The following is a 13,008-nucleotide window of genomic DNA, read 5'->3' as shown; positions in this document are numbered from 1 at the left end:
CAAAATTTAACAGCGATTGCTACCAGTGGCTCATGAACTGTAATAGGCTGGAAACATAATTTGAATGTTTTGTTTGGCTCTCACATTCTCAAAGGAAATACATATAGGTCAGTAGCTAGAAGAGTTCTATCTAGACCACCTTACTTGTTTTTAATGTTATTGCATTACTCCTGTGGGCATCTAAATTTGCTAGCCTTATTTAAACTAAATGGGTCTGACTCCATATTTTATGTACTCTACAGTATTTAACAAGAAAAGGCAGATTCCATTTTCAGCCATGACAGAGTAACCACCCTAAACAAATCTAAAATTAGAAGAAATATATAAGGCAACTGCTTTCAGGTACTGAACCACAAGCAATGTAGGATCATGATCCTTAAGAGAAGGAAAATGCATATGAATGACATATTTTCCCTAGATTTCTGCCTGGAGACAATTTCCAGATGACTGAGTAGAGAGGTGAAGTCCAAGCAGAGCACAGCAGTCTCACTGAGCTAATGAGGTAGGAACCAGAGTTTGGAGCTACTAAGGCAGCTGGAATTTGCATCATGGTTCAAGAGAAGTAATTGCACAGAGGAGGGGTCCTGAAGTCTGCATGGGGTGCCCAGTGGGTTACTGGACAAAGCTAGGCTATATATTCACAGGATGAGACTCCACAATGTCCAGCAAAGCATAGATAATGCAGGACTGAGGGTTGACTAGAGGCAAGAGAGATCATACAGAATTGAGAGATATGAGATTCCTAGTCCAGCCAGTGTGGAGATGCCTTGTTAAGAATGCCATACATGTCATGTCTTAGAAACAAGGACCATAACCTTAAGTAAAAACCACATTCTAAGAATAAGAAGAGCAAGGGTCAAAAATACTTGAAAACATAATGGTTAAAAATTTCTAAAATTGGTGACAACCATAAACCTTCAGATCTAAGAAACCCAGCAAACTCCAAGTAGTATAAACTAAAAAAAAATTTAAATCAAACCTGGTATATTACAGTCAAACTACTACAGAGAAAACTTTATAGGAGCTATAGAAGAAAAAAGGACATTAAATACAGAAAAACAAGGGTAAAAATGATGTCTGATTTTCTATCATAAACTATGGAGGATAAAACACAAAGGAATGTCATCTTAAAATGGTAAACAAACAAAAGAAGCCTACCTAAAATTATTCAACCAGTGAATATATCCTCTAAAAACAAAAATGAAATAAAGATATTTTCAGATAGAAGAAATATAAGAGAATTTGTATCCCAACCTGCACTATAAGAAATGCTAAGGTAAAGAAGTTTTTTAGACTGAAGGAAATGACATATCAGAGAAAGAACTGTGTTGACACAAAGGAATAAATAACACTGTGAATGATAAATAATTGAGCTAATATAAAGACTAGCACTTTTTCCCCTTAATTTCTGTGAAAGACAATTGACAACTAAAAGCAAAAATAATGGCATTGTGTTGTAGGGTTGATATCATATATACAGGCAAAATATATGATGACAACAGCAAAAAAAAAAAGTAAAGATAAATGGAATTATTTTACAGAAAACAACTCCATTTACAATATTATCAAAAAATAAATTAAATACTTGGGAATACATTTCTAAAAAGAAGTTCAAGATTTGACCACTGAAAACTACAGCACATCATTAAAATAAGTTAAAGACCTAAATGAAAGGAAAGACATTCCATGTTCATGGATTGGAAGACTTAATATTGTTACAAGGGAAATTCTCTACAAATTGACCTATAGAGTCAATGAATTCCCTAACACAATCCCAGTTGCCTTCTATTTTTGCAGAAACTAACAAAATGATCATATGAAAATTCTAAGAATTCAGAATAGTGAAAACATTATAAAAGAACTACAAAGTTGGAGGACCCACACTTCCCAATTTTAAAACTTACTACAAAGCCATAGTAATCAAAATTGTATGACACTTACATTGGCATAGACATACAGATCAATAGAATAGAATTGAAAGTCTAGAAATAAAGCTATAAATACATTTATGGCCAATTGATTTTTTTTTTGAGTGCCAAGACAATTCAATGTGAAAGAATAGACTTTTCAACAAATATTGCCGAGAGAACTGTACATTCACATACAAAAGAATGAATTTAGACCACTACTTCACACCACATTAAAAATTAACTCAAAACAGATCACAGACCTAAATGTAAGAGCTAAAACTATAAATCTCTTAGGAGAAAGAATAACACAAGTCTTCATGACTTGGATTAGGCAATGAATTCTTAGATATGACACTAAAAGCTCCAAAAACAAAGAAAAAAAACCCACATAAATTACACTTTATAAAAATGTAAAACATATGTGCTTCAAAAGACACTAGCAAGAAAGTGAAAAAATCCACAGAATGGGAGAAAACATTTGCATACCATATACCCAATAAGGGACTTGTATCCAGGATACATAAGCACTCTCACAATTCAACAAATAACCCAACTGAAAAAATGTACAAAGGATTTGAACAGACATTTCTCCAAAGATAACATATAAATATGCCAATAAGCACATGGGAATATGCTCAATGTCATTAGCCATCAGGAAATGCAAATAAAAACCATAATGAGATACCACTTCACACACAATAGGATGGCTATAATTTTAAAAAATACACAATAACAAGTGAGGATATAGAAAAATTAGAACGCTTGAACATTGCTGGTGGGGCTGTAAAATGGTGTAGTCACTTTAGAAAATAGTTTGACAGTTCTTCAAAAATCTAATCATATGATCCAGAAATTCCACTCCTAGGTATATGACAAGAAAATTGAAAATATATGTTCACACAAAAACTTGCATGCAACATTTATAGTAGAATTATTCATAATGGCCAAAAAGTGTAAATCATCCCAAGTCTATCAACTGATGAATGGATAAACAAAATGTGGTTTATACACACAATGGAATATTATTCAGCCATAGAAAGAAATGAGGTACTAATATATGCCTCAACATGGACAAACCTTGAAAACATTATGCTCAGTGAAATGGATAGGGAGCTTCTTTTAGGAAAATGAAAATGTTTTGGAATTAATGGTGATGTTTATATAACTCTCTGAATATATTAAAATCCACTGAATTATACACTTAATGGGGTAAATTTAATGGTATTTGAATTATATCTCAATTTTAAAATTGGAGAACTTTGTAGTAAGATGTAAAATAAAGGCTGTTTTCTTTGGGACAGGAAAACTCCCTAAACTAATCCATAAAATTCATGGAGGTCCAAAAAAATCTTAATAGGACTTTTTTTTCACTTGACAAAATGATTGTAAATTTTTTTTGAGAAAATAAACATGAAAGAATCATCTTCAAAAATCTGCAAAATATTACAAAACTTAAGTTGTTTGACATTGAATTAGCTCTCCTAGATGTTATTTGTGTGTGTGTCCAAATACTACAATGTCTAAAGGCATATGCAGAGAGATATTTTTCAATTTTCCATTTTTAAAATAATGCAAATATATTAATTTTAAAATAATAAAACAGTAAATCAAGCAAAAAAAAGAAAATTAAAAAATAAATAATCTATGTAGCTTTCTCCACTATTAGTTTATTCTATTTAGGCTATTTTATTCTATTCTATCCCTCTTCAATGTATCTGCATCTGCATAATTTCAAGTCACTTTTTCAGCCTTGTTGATTTTCTCTTAATATAGGTTAATTTATGAACAGCCTCCCTAGAATTTGGCACCTAACCTGAATACATTCAACGTGGACTTATTGGCACACAATAAACATTTATTTTCTTGGTTATTCTGGTTATTTCATTTACATAAATGCATCCTAAAACCATATTACCCCTTTGGGGCAGTTAATGCACAAAGTTTACTGATATTGGGTCAAAGACGAGTGCCTGAAGCCCCATGTCTTATTCATAATCAGTACTGCTAAGCCAAACACTATCTTTATCATCTTGTCCCACGTGCAGTGATATTTGGAATAAAGTATATGACCTTACCTAATTCCATCAAATTTCATCTTGATCTAGTTGTCCCAATCCTTTGTATTTGATGCAATCATTCAAGGTATTCATTAACTCCTCCAGCTCCATGATATCTAAAAATTTGTAAGGAACAATCCTTAGACCATGATCTGAGTCATTTATGAAAAGAATACCAGGGCATCTTGGGGGACACAGACTGAAGATAATATGAAAATCTCCTTATGCATTAGTTAATTCCCACTGTATCTGACATCTAGCCCAAATGTGCTCAGACCCTAGTTTACCTAAGAGTCACCTGGGTAGCTTAAAAATTCTCTGGGCTCACCTGTAGGGATTCTGATTCAATAGGTTTAGAATGAGGTCTAATTAAAACTAACATCCACAGAACTACCTTTAGATTTAACTAAGTCTATATATTTCTCTTTATTGATTATAAATATACCAGAGAGGTCATGTCATACACATTGCTGAAGGCAAGATAAAATGTCTATTGAGTTTACTCCACCCACCACTTGGCTCCACATTAAAGAAGAGAATAGAGTTAATGTGCAAGAAAACCCCTGTTGCCTTCTTATGAACAATGTTGCCTTTGTGTTCAAAAACCCTTTCCTAATAATCAATCCTAGAAGTTTATTTTCATACATTTTTATTTAATGACCAAATATCTGGAGGGGGGACTAGTATATGCCAAATATTATGCTAATCTATATTCCCACCTGTGGTAAGAGTTTTTCTTTGCACCCATGTTCACATTGGGTCTCATAATTCTTCCTTGTATTTAGTCTGATAAGATAGAATAAATATATTTGCATATTTTTAACTTATATTTTTATTATCTTCAATAATGAAGATAAATATTTTTCATATTTTTCTTGGGCCATTGCAAATTCCCCATTGATTCCCATATATAAGTTGCTGTGCTTATTTTTTCTAATAAAAATGTAATTTATCACTGTTATATTTAATGTTATAGGGGTTGCAAATAGTTTTCTCCATTTTCTGTTTCTCTGTTCCCCTTTGTTGTCTTTTAACCTTTTTATGATTTTTCTCCTTTATAGAAAATATGTTTCAAATTCTTATGCAGACAAAGCCAACAATCTTTTCATTATGGTTTCTGCCATTGTTTGAAACCATGCTTTGAGGCGCCTGGGTGGCTCAGTTGGTTAGTCACCTGACTCTTGATTTCGGCTCAGGTCATGATCTCACGGTTTGTGAGATGGAGCTTTGCATCAGGCTGTGCATTGACATCTCAGAGCCTGCTTGGGATTCTCTTTCCCTGTGGCTCTCTGCTCCTCCCTGCCCTCTCAAAATAAATAAATCAACTTGAAAAAAAAAGAAACCATGCTTTAAATATCTTCGTCCAAGATTATGTAAATATTCAATTATATTATCTTTAGAATATAATCTTTTATGTTGTATATATTTAAATTTTATATATCATTTTATCAGTTATATATTCCCATAATTCTTTAAAAATATAATCCTTCAAAAATCTGGATCAGGAATGTTAATTAGTATTGTTCAAATACTAAAAATTGAGGAATTGTGTAAATGTATCATAAGATGAGATTAGTTGATTATGTAGAACTTGCATGAGATAGAACATTGTGGCACATGAGATTTTGGTTTAAAGGGATATTTTCTTATATGAAATTATTCTTAATTTAATGATCAGTGAAACAAAGCAAGACTACACATAGACACACACATGCATTCATGAAATCCAAAGCTAAAACTATATGCTGTGTTGAATTCTATTAACTTTGAGGTAAATAGGAAAATATGGTAAAGTATCAACTATTTGGTTTTAGATGACTTGCATAATATTTGGAAGTTATTTAGAAATTTTTGTTTCCAAATATAACTGTGCTGCTATTGTGAGTCATCAATACCCAAACCAAGTCAATAATATACTTGCCATAAATAAGCATGAGTTTAACCATTTCTAAGTGTCATATGCAAATATAAATATACTATCACGTTTTACTGATATGGGGTCAGCATGCTTCTGCACTTAAATTTCCACAGTTAAATGACTGTTAATAGTCAATTAAAAACACAATTCTGGCATAAGAGTTTCAACAACATGAAGATGTTGGTGGCTTATTGTGTTGGGGGTCCCCAAGACTCCAGGTTTGATGATCTGCTGGGAGGACTCAGAAGACTCAGCACAAGGCCATACTCATGACTATGATTTATTACAGCAAAAATATCAAAGCAAAATCAAAGAAAAGACCAGAGGAATCATGAAAGCTTCGAAGAGTTTTCTCCCAGTGGAGTCACAAGAGAAGCACTTAATTCCCCAGCAATGCACTGTGACAACACATGTAAAATGTTGTCTACCAACGAAGTTTATTAGAAACTCAGCACACGGGGTTTTTACTGGGGGTTGGTCACACAGGCCCCCTCTGCCTAGCATGTGCTGAAATTCCAGATTCCCAAAAGGAAAGCAAGCATTCAGCAGAAACCACATTGCTTGTACAAACTGTCTACGCACAGTGAGCCACTCTTATCAGTTCTGTGAATGGCGGCCATTTTCCAGAAATCCAAGTTTCCAGATGCCAGTCAAGTGCCAACTTGCAAATTGGCATTTCCAAGGATAGCAGTTTCTAGTCTGCTTTCTTAATTCTTTTCTGCACACATGGGTACAAGTTATCATGTTACCAGATATAGGAATCACATACACACACATTAGTCTCATTCATACCCAAATAAAGTTAAACAAAGAAAAGTAAATGCATGAAGTTTACCCTAAAATTCATTTTTATTGGGCCCCCAAATAAATTATTCCAGAAGTGACCAACTCAAAAGGGATCAGAAATTAAAATATCATAAAGTTTTTTTCTCAAGGGGTAAAATTAATGCACATTTGTCACAGAAAATGGGGAAAACTCAGAAAAATATTAAAGAAATAAGATTCACTAAAACCCTCAGTCGTAGATTTTACCATTGCTGACCTTTCCTATTCATGTACATCTATTAACATAGTTGATACCATACTTACTATTAAATTTTATTTTAGTTACCTTCATTTCTCTATGTCACTAAAAGTTCCCACTAAACATTTTTCATAATGGAAAATATTTCCTCCCTAGTTATAATTTTTAAAGTCTTCTCCTTTCTGTTGGATAGGTTGTTTCCTGTCATTAATATTTTTTTAACCCTCATAAAACCTTTCAATGGCTTCCAATTGCTCTTGGAATAAAGGTCAGAATCTTTAATATGGTCAACAAGGCCCCACGTGATCCGGGGCTCCCTTCCCTCTGCAACTCTAGTTTACTCTCTGTCTGCCCTCAGTTACCATGGCCTTCCCGGAGTTCCTCAAATGTGCCACTGACTCCCACTTCATGGTTTACACATGTGTCGGTAGCCCCTACTTTCTATACTGTAATTAGCACAGTCATTTAATTAAGTATGCACATTTTTAAAAATATGTATCTCCCATAATAGGCAGTAATCCCCATGAAGGCAGAGCATGTATCTGTCTTGCCCACTGATGTATTCCCTCCCAGTGCTAAACGTTATCCCTGGAATATACACATGCAAAAATAATTGTGGAATTAAAGAATAGATGCATAAATAATAGGATTCTACCTTTAAGTCAATTTTCAATCACTTAGTATATTTGATAACTTTGTTCATTGGATGCCCACATTTCTTGAATTATCATTAAATATTTCCTTTTTGTAGGATTTTCATTTCCTCATTATACTTCTTCATTATCTATTATGGTAAATAATTAAAACCATTTAATTCTGTACATATTCTTCTTATAGACCCTTTACTGAACTATTTTATTAATTCTAGTAATTTTTAGATGTATTGTGTAGATTTTTCTCCAAATCACAAAGACTATGACTTACACTTTAAGTAACACCGTTATATTTTATCACTTATTATATTATTCATATTCATTCCTGGTCGTTAGATTTCAATTTTGAATCAATACTATTTTGTATAGTATTTTTAAAATTTTCCTTATGGATGGGTTTTTTGCTTAATCTGTTTGTAAAAATCAATCTCTCTGCCTTTTAGCATGTGCTCTTTCGAACTTCTGGAGGCTTCATTATAGATAAAGGTGTTTACCTGCAGATTTTATTTTTTAATCGGGATGTTGGGCTAAAACTGAGTGGAGAGAAAGGATTTTCTTCTTTGTAGAAGAACTGAGAGGTCTGGACTCTCTCCTAGGGCACCAGGTCAAAGACACTCCATTTGGGGGATGTGAGCCAGTTCCTACAACTTGGTAATAGGGTGAGGGTAACAAGATAGATGCCCTGGAGGGTCTAGGAAATGGAGAATAGGTTTAATTTATGAATCCTGGAAATAGTCATATCTGATATCCAGCATTTTCTTCTCTATACTGCATCTAGTATTATTTAGGTATCTGGTATTGTGAGTAGAGTTTTGTTTAAATGTTTCAGCCTCAGCTAACTTCTGGGTGCTAATCGATGGGCCTATCTCCCCATTTGGGTTGCAGCTCTCATGAGTGAGCTGCAGTGGCCTTCGGAAGCCAGTTCAGAAATAATAAGAAGTTATTATCCAAAGATCAGAGATGCAGGCCAGAGGGAGGTCGCTGGCCCGAGCGTGCAGTGAAATCTAGGACTGATCTGGGAAACACTCAAATATTCTATAGAGAGTCCCAGAGACCTTGGGGAGGGGAAAATGAGAAAAGTCTAACTTTCCTGTGGCCAAACATAATGAGAGCTCAGATCCTTTCATTCAGAATTAGAGGGAAGTGCTAGTTCTGACAACTGGAGAGGTCAGCAACCCCTGGGTTACATACTAATAAATTCACTTAATAGGCAGTCAGTGAGACAGAAACTCCTTTTCCAGATGCTTTTGTAACTTCCTGCTACACAGCACTGTGATTACTGTTCTAAAGTTCTATTTCAAAATACATAATGTCAATTTTGTTTTGTTTTGTTTTGATGTTTAAAAACACTGAATGTAGATGAAGCTACAACAAATGCAGCATCTTTATCTGGTACCACGAATAAAGAGCCACAGAATATTTGCATAATTTAACCTAGAAATTCTACTTAATGAAAACATCTTGAAATAATAAAAAATGTAAAGGAAGGCACAAAAAGGGGTTAACAAACAAAATAAACTTCAGGTTTACAAAAAATGCCTTAAAACTTTGGGCTGAAAAGCAAAAAATATTCATTCATTGACAGAGATGATGCTGATAATAAAGATAAGGAGAAATGTATGTTATTTATGCCATTATCAGTATAAAAGTTTTGGAATCATATATAAAATTCCATAAGTAAAATAAGTAGCAGCATGAGTGCAAAATTGCAAATAATACGTTAAGCAATTAAAAGTATTTAAATATTTAGGGGAACCTGGGTGGCTCAGTCGGTTAAGTATCCCACTTCCACTCAGATCATGGTCTCGGGGTTTGTGAATCCAAGCCCCATGTCAGGCTCTGTACCAACAGTTCAGAACTTGGAGCCTGCTTCGGATTCTGTGTCTCCCTTTCTCTCTGCCCCTCCCCTGCTTGCCCCCCCAACTCCCACCCTGCCCTCTCTCTCTCTCTCTCTCTCTCAAAAATAAACATTTAAAAAATAAGTAAATAAAAGTATTTCAACATTTAAAATATTAAGTTACAAAAGGGCAGAAGTGTGTATTCGCTACAAAATAGGCTCCCTGGCTTAGATTGCTGGTAGACGGGAGAGTTAGCCAACCCTGCACAGGTAGTGGAGACATTTATACTGTCTTCACGAGCTAGCTTTCTCTCTTTCTTTACCCTTTGTGACCTGTTCTTACATGTGCAGACAATAGGACATACACATTCCTCAGCAAATGGTAATAGCCCTTAGTAGTAACTTCCATTCCTACTTGTACATAAGCGTGAAAGCATGGTGATATTATGTACAAAAAAGCACCCATGTCAGTGCTATTTATACCAGTAAAATATGGAGACAACCTAAATATGACTAGGAATTGGAAAATCATTAAATATCCCATCATCAGTTAACTCACTGAAATACTTTGGAATCCTCAGAAAATAATTTTCTAATTAAATTTTAAGTTAACTCTAAAAGATGCACCCTGGGAAACATCTTAAGATTGAATAATAAAGGTAAAAATAATATAAAATATACAAACATAATGGGCAGATGTCATATTTTATTTTAATTTTTTTATGCCTTTTTGAGAAAGAGACAGCACAAATGGGGAAGAGGCAGAGAGAGGGAGAGAGAGAGAATCCCAAGCAGGCTCCACACTGTCAGCGCAGAGCCCCATCCAGGCCTCGAATTCATGAAACCATGAGATCATGACCTGAGCCAAAACCGAGAGTCTGATATTTAACTGACTGAGCCACCCAAGTGTCCCAGCCTAAGTCATATTTATAAAGCATGCTGAGAGGAAACACATTAACAAAATGCTAGCAGCAATTAAGATGACAAGTTATGAATTTTTTGTTTTTTTTTTTTGGAACAGTGAAGTTAATTTTATAAGAAAAATTATATATGAAAATATATTGTGAAAACTGGCTGCTTCCATAATTTTTGGACCCGTAGCCAGAAAAACCTCAAGGTGATTAGGGCTCTGTGGCAGCCAGGCACCTAGAGATTCCCATTTTCAGCCCTAGTTTCGGTGTGTGCTCCCAAAGAGTCAGAACCCCTATGTCTGCATACCATCTTGATCCAACCATATTGAGTTTTTAAAGAGGGTCACCAGAAACAGGATTTTCTTATAGAAGAGATGAATAATAAATCCCCAGAAGAAAAAGAGTATATATTTAAAGTATACAACTTGATGATCTGATATTGTTTGTGATTTGACATTGTGAAATGATTACCAAGACCAAGATAATTAAGTGTGTACCTATCACCTCACATAGTTAACTCTCGTGCGTGTGTGCATGTGTGTGTGCGTAATAACCATCCTAACTGCTATGAGGTGATGTCTCATTGAACCACATACTTCTTTTATTTCCAGGTGAAGGCAACCCTTTGAAAGACCCCTGTGGGGTCAAGCTTAAAATTGAATTATGCTAAGTGGTCAGATCACCTCCTCTGTCAATGTCAGGAAATGGTAGTAGAAACGTAGAGAGACTATATCAGAATCTGGAGTTTTACTAATTCATGACAACCACAGACAGTTACAGATTCTTCTGTAGGAAAAACAAAGAGTAGAGGAAAGGGAGTTTATTCTGTCCTAACCAGACTCTAGCCCATCCCGTTCCAGTGTCCAGAGCCTACCATTCATGAATTTAAAACTCTACCCACTGTTCCTCCTTCTTGCCAGTCTTCTCAGTCAAGTATTCTGTAGCAAGGGCACAAGAACTAAGACCTAATATGTGTCTCCTAATTAGTAATTAAAGTGACATAAAAAGAATTGTCATACGTTTAGTCAGCATGCATTTTCCTTTCACTTCAGGCCCAGAGACATCTGAGGATTCGTACAGATAATTTCACACTACAGGTAGCTAATCATTTGTATACCTTCAAATGGATATTATCTAGGTATATGAGCATCCTTTACCTAAAGGAGAAACCAACTGAATGCTGGTCAGGAGAACCTCAGCCTACACTACCCTGGAATCACAGACCCACTGACTGTGACTAGAGCTTGCTTTCTAGCAGCCAATTCTTCCCACCCCAAGAGCCTATGTAGGCAAAACACTCTTCAACAACCTATAGAACTCTCCCCGAGAATAGCTGTGCTAAATACAATTTTCTCCATATAATTACATTTCCAGTAATGTTGTAGTACCCCTATAATTACAGACCCATAGAAACAAGTATGTGCACTTGTTAAAACTCGGGAAATTAATAACTAAGACTTGTACATTTCACTGTAAGTTTTACATTAAAAAAACTTACATTGTATGTAGGTTTTACATAAACTAATATTCAATCGTGTTAATGACATACAGAATACAATACACACATATCCATATATTGAAGTCTGCAACTTACCTTGAATTACATCATCAAAAATAAGATGGACTAATAGAGGGATGGTTGGACAGACATGTGACAAACCAAGTAGAGTAAAATGCTCATAATAGAATGTAGATAGCAGGCATAGGGGTGTTCACTGTAAAATTTGTTCAACTTTGCTGTATGTTTAAAATTTTTCATAACAAAATGCTGTAGGGAAAAAGAAATCAACTCGCATTCTCCATCCTAGCTCTAAATAAATTATGAAGTAAATTTATTACTTTGCTGTGTCTGCCTTCAGTAACCTCCTTCACTCCTGATCATTTTAATTTTTTGGAATTACAGCTCCATTCTTCTCTCAAAGATAGAATTGCCTATAATGACTCAGGATACTGCTAGTACTGTGACCATCACAAGGCTCAAACTGAATTACTTTGCCTCACCTGGAATATTCGAGTATTAGTTAAGTTTCTTTGGCTGTGATCACCATATACTGACTAACTTAAACAAATAAGGAAAGGTGCCTGGGTGCCTCAGTTGGCTGAATATCTGACTCTTGGTTTCAGCCCAGGTCATGATCCCAGGGTCATGGGATTGAGCCCCATGTTGGGCTCCACACTGAGCCTGGAGCCTGCTTGGATTCTCTCTCTAGCCCTCCCTCTGTCTCTCTCTCTCAAAAAACAAAACACAAAACAAAAACAAACAGGGAATTGACTGGAAAGATACAGGGAAGCTCACCAGATGGAGGGAACGTTTGGAAACCAAGCAAGGAACATACAGACACTAGACTGCTCCAAAGAGTTTAGGAAGCAAGCATACTGTTGCCCCAGGAGCTGAGGCCATAATAAATTAACTCCAAGAATTAATAGCCTTTCATCATTCTGCTTCTAGTTCAAACTTCAGGCACAGAACTTCCACTTAGGCTTCCTGGCCCGCTGAACTGTATTTAATGGGAATAAAGATCATTTCCAAAAGATACTGGAATAGGTGCTGAACAACCAAAAAAACAAGACAAAAAAGCTGACCAAAACAAAGAGTGCAGTGCACTTACATTATTCTGTCACCCTTACCAGACACTGATACCATATTATTTACTTGAACATCACTGTTTTTCACTTCCATGAAAACATGGAGTTTGGT

At 35.1% G+C, this 13,008-nt stretch overlaps 1 protein-coding gene across 1 annotated transcript in view; it reads right to left on the bottom strand.

The window, feature by feature from the left end:
* Nucleotides 1–13,008, bottom strand: part of LPAR1 (lysophosphatidic acid receptor 1) — a 279,363-nt gene that overhangs the window by 205,109 nt on the left and 61,246 nt on the right. Inside the window, exon 5 of the mRNA XM_053204809.1 lies at nucleotides 3,986–4,083. The gene's annotated coding sequence lies outside the window, so the exon portion shown is untranslated. The remainder of the gene's footprint in view (nucleotides 1–3,985; nucleotides 4,084–13,008) is intronic.

The sequence above is a fragment of the Acinonyx jubatus genome, chromosome D4 (assembly GCF_027475565.1).
Source record: "Acinonyx jubatus isolate Ajub_Pintada_27869175 chromosome D4, VMU_Ajub_asm_v1.0, whole genome shotgun sequence".
Lineage (NCBI taxonomy): Eukaryota > Metazoa > Chordata > Mammalia > Carnivora > Felidae > Acinonyx > Acinonyx jubatus.
This window is presented reverse-complemented; position numbering and strand designations above follow the sequence as displayed.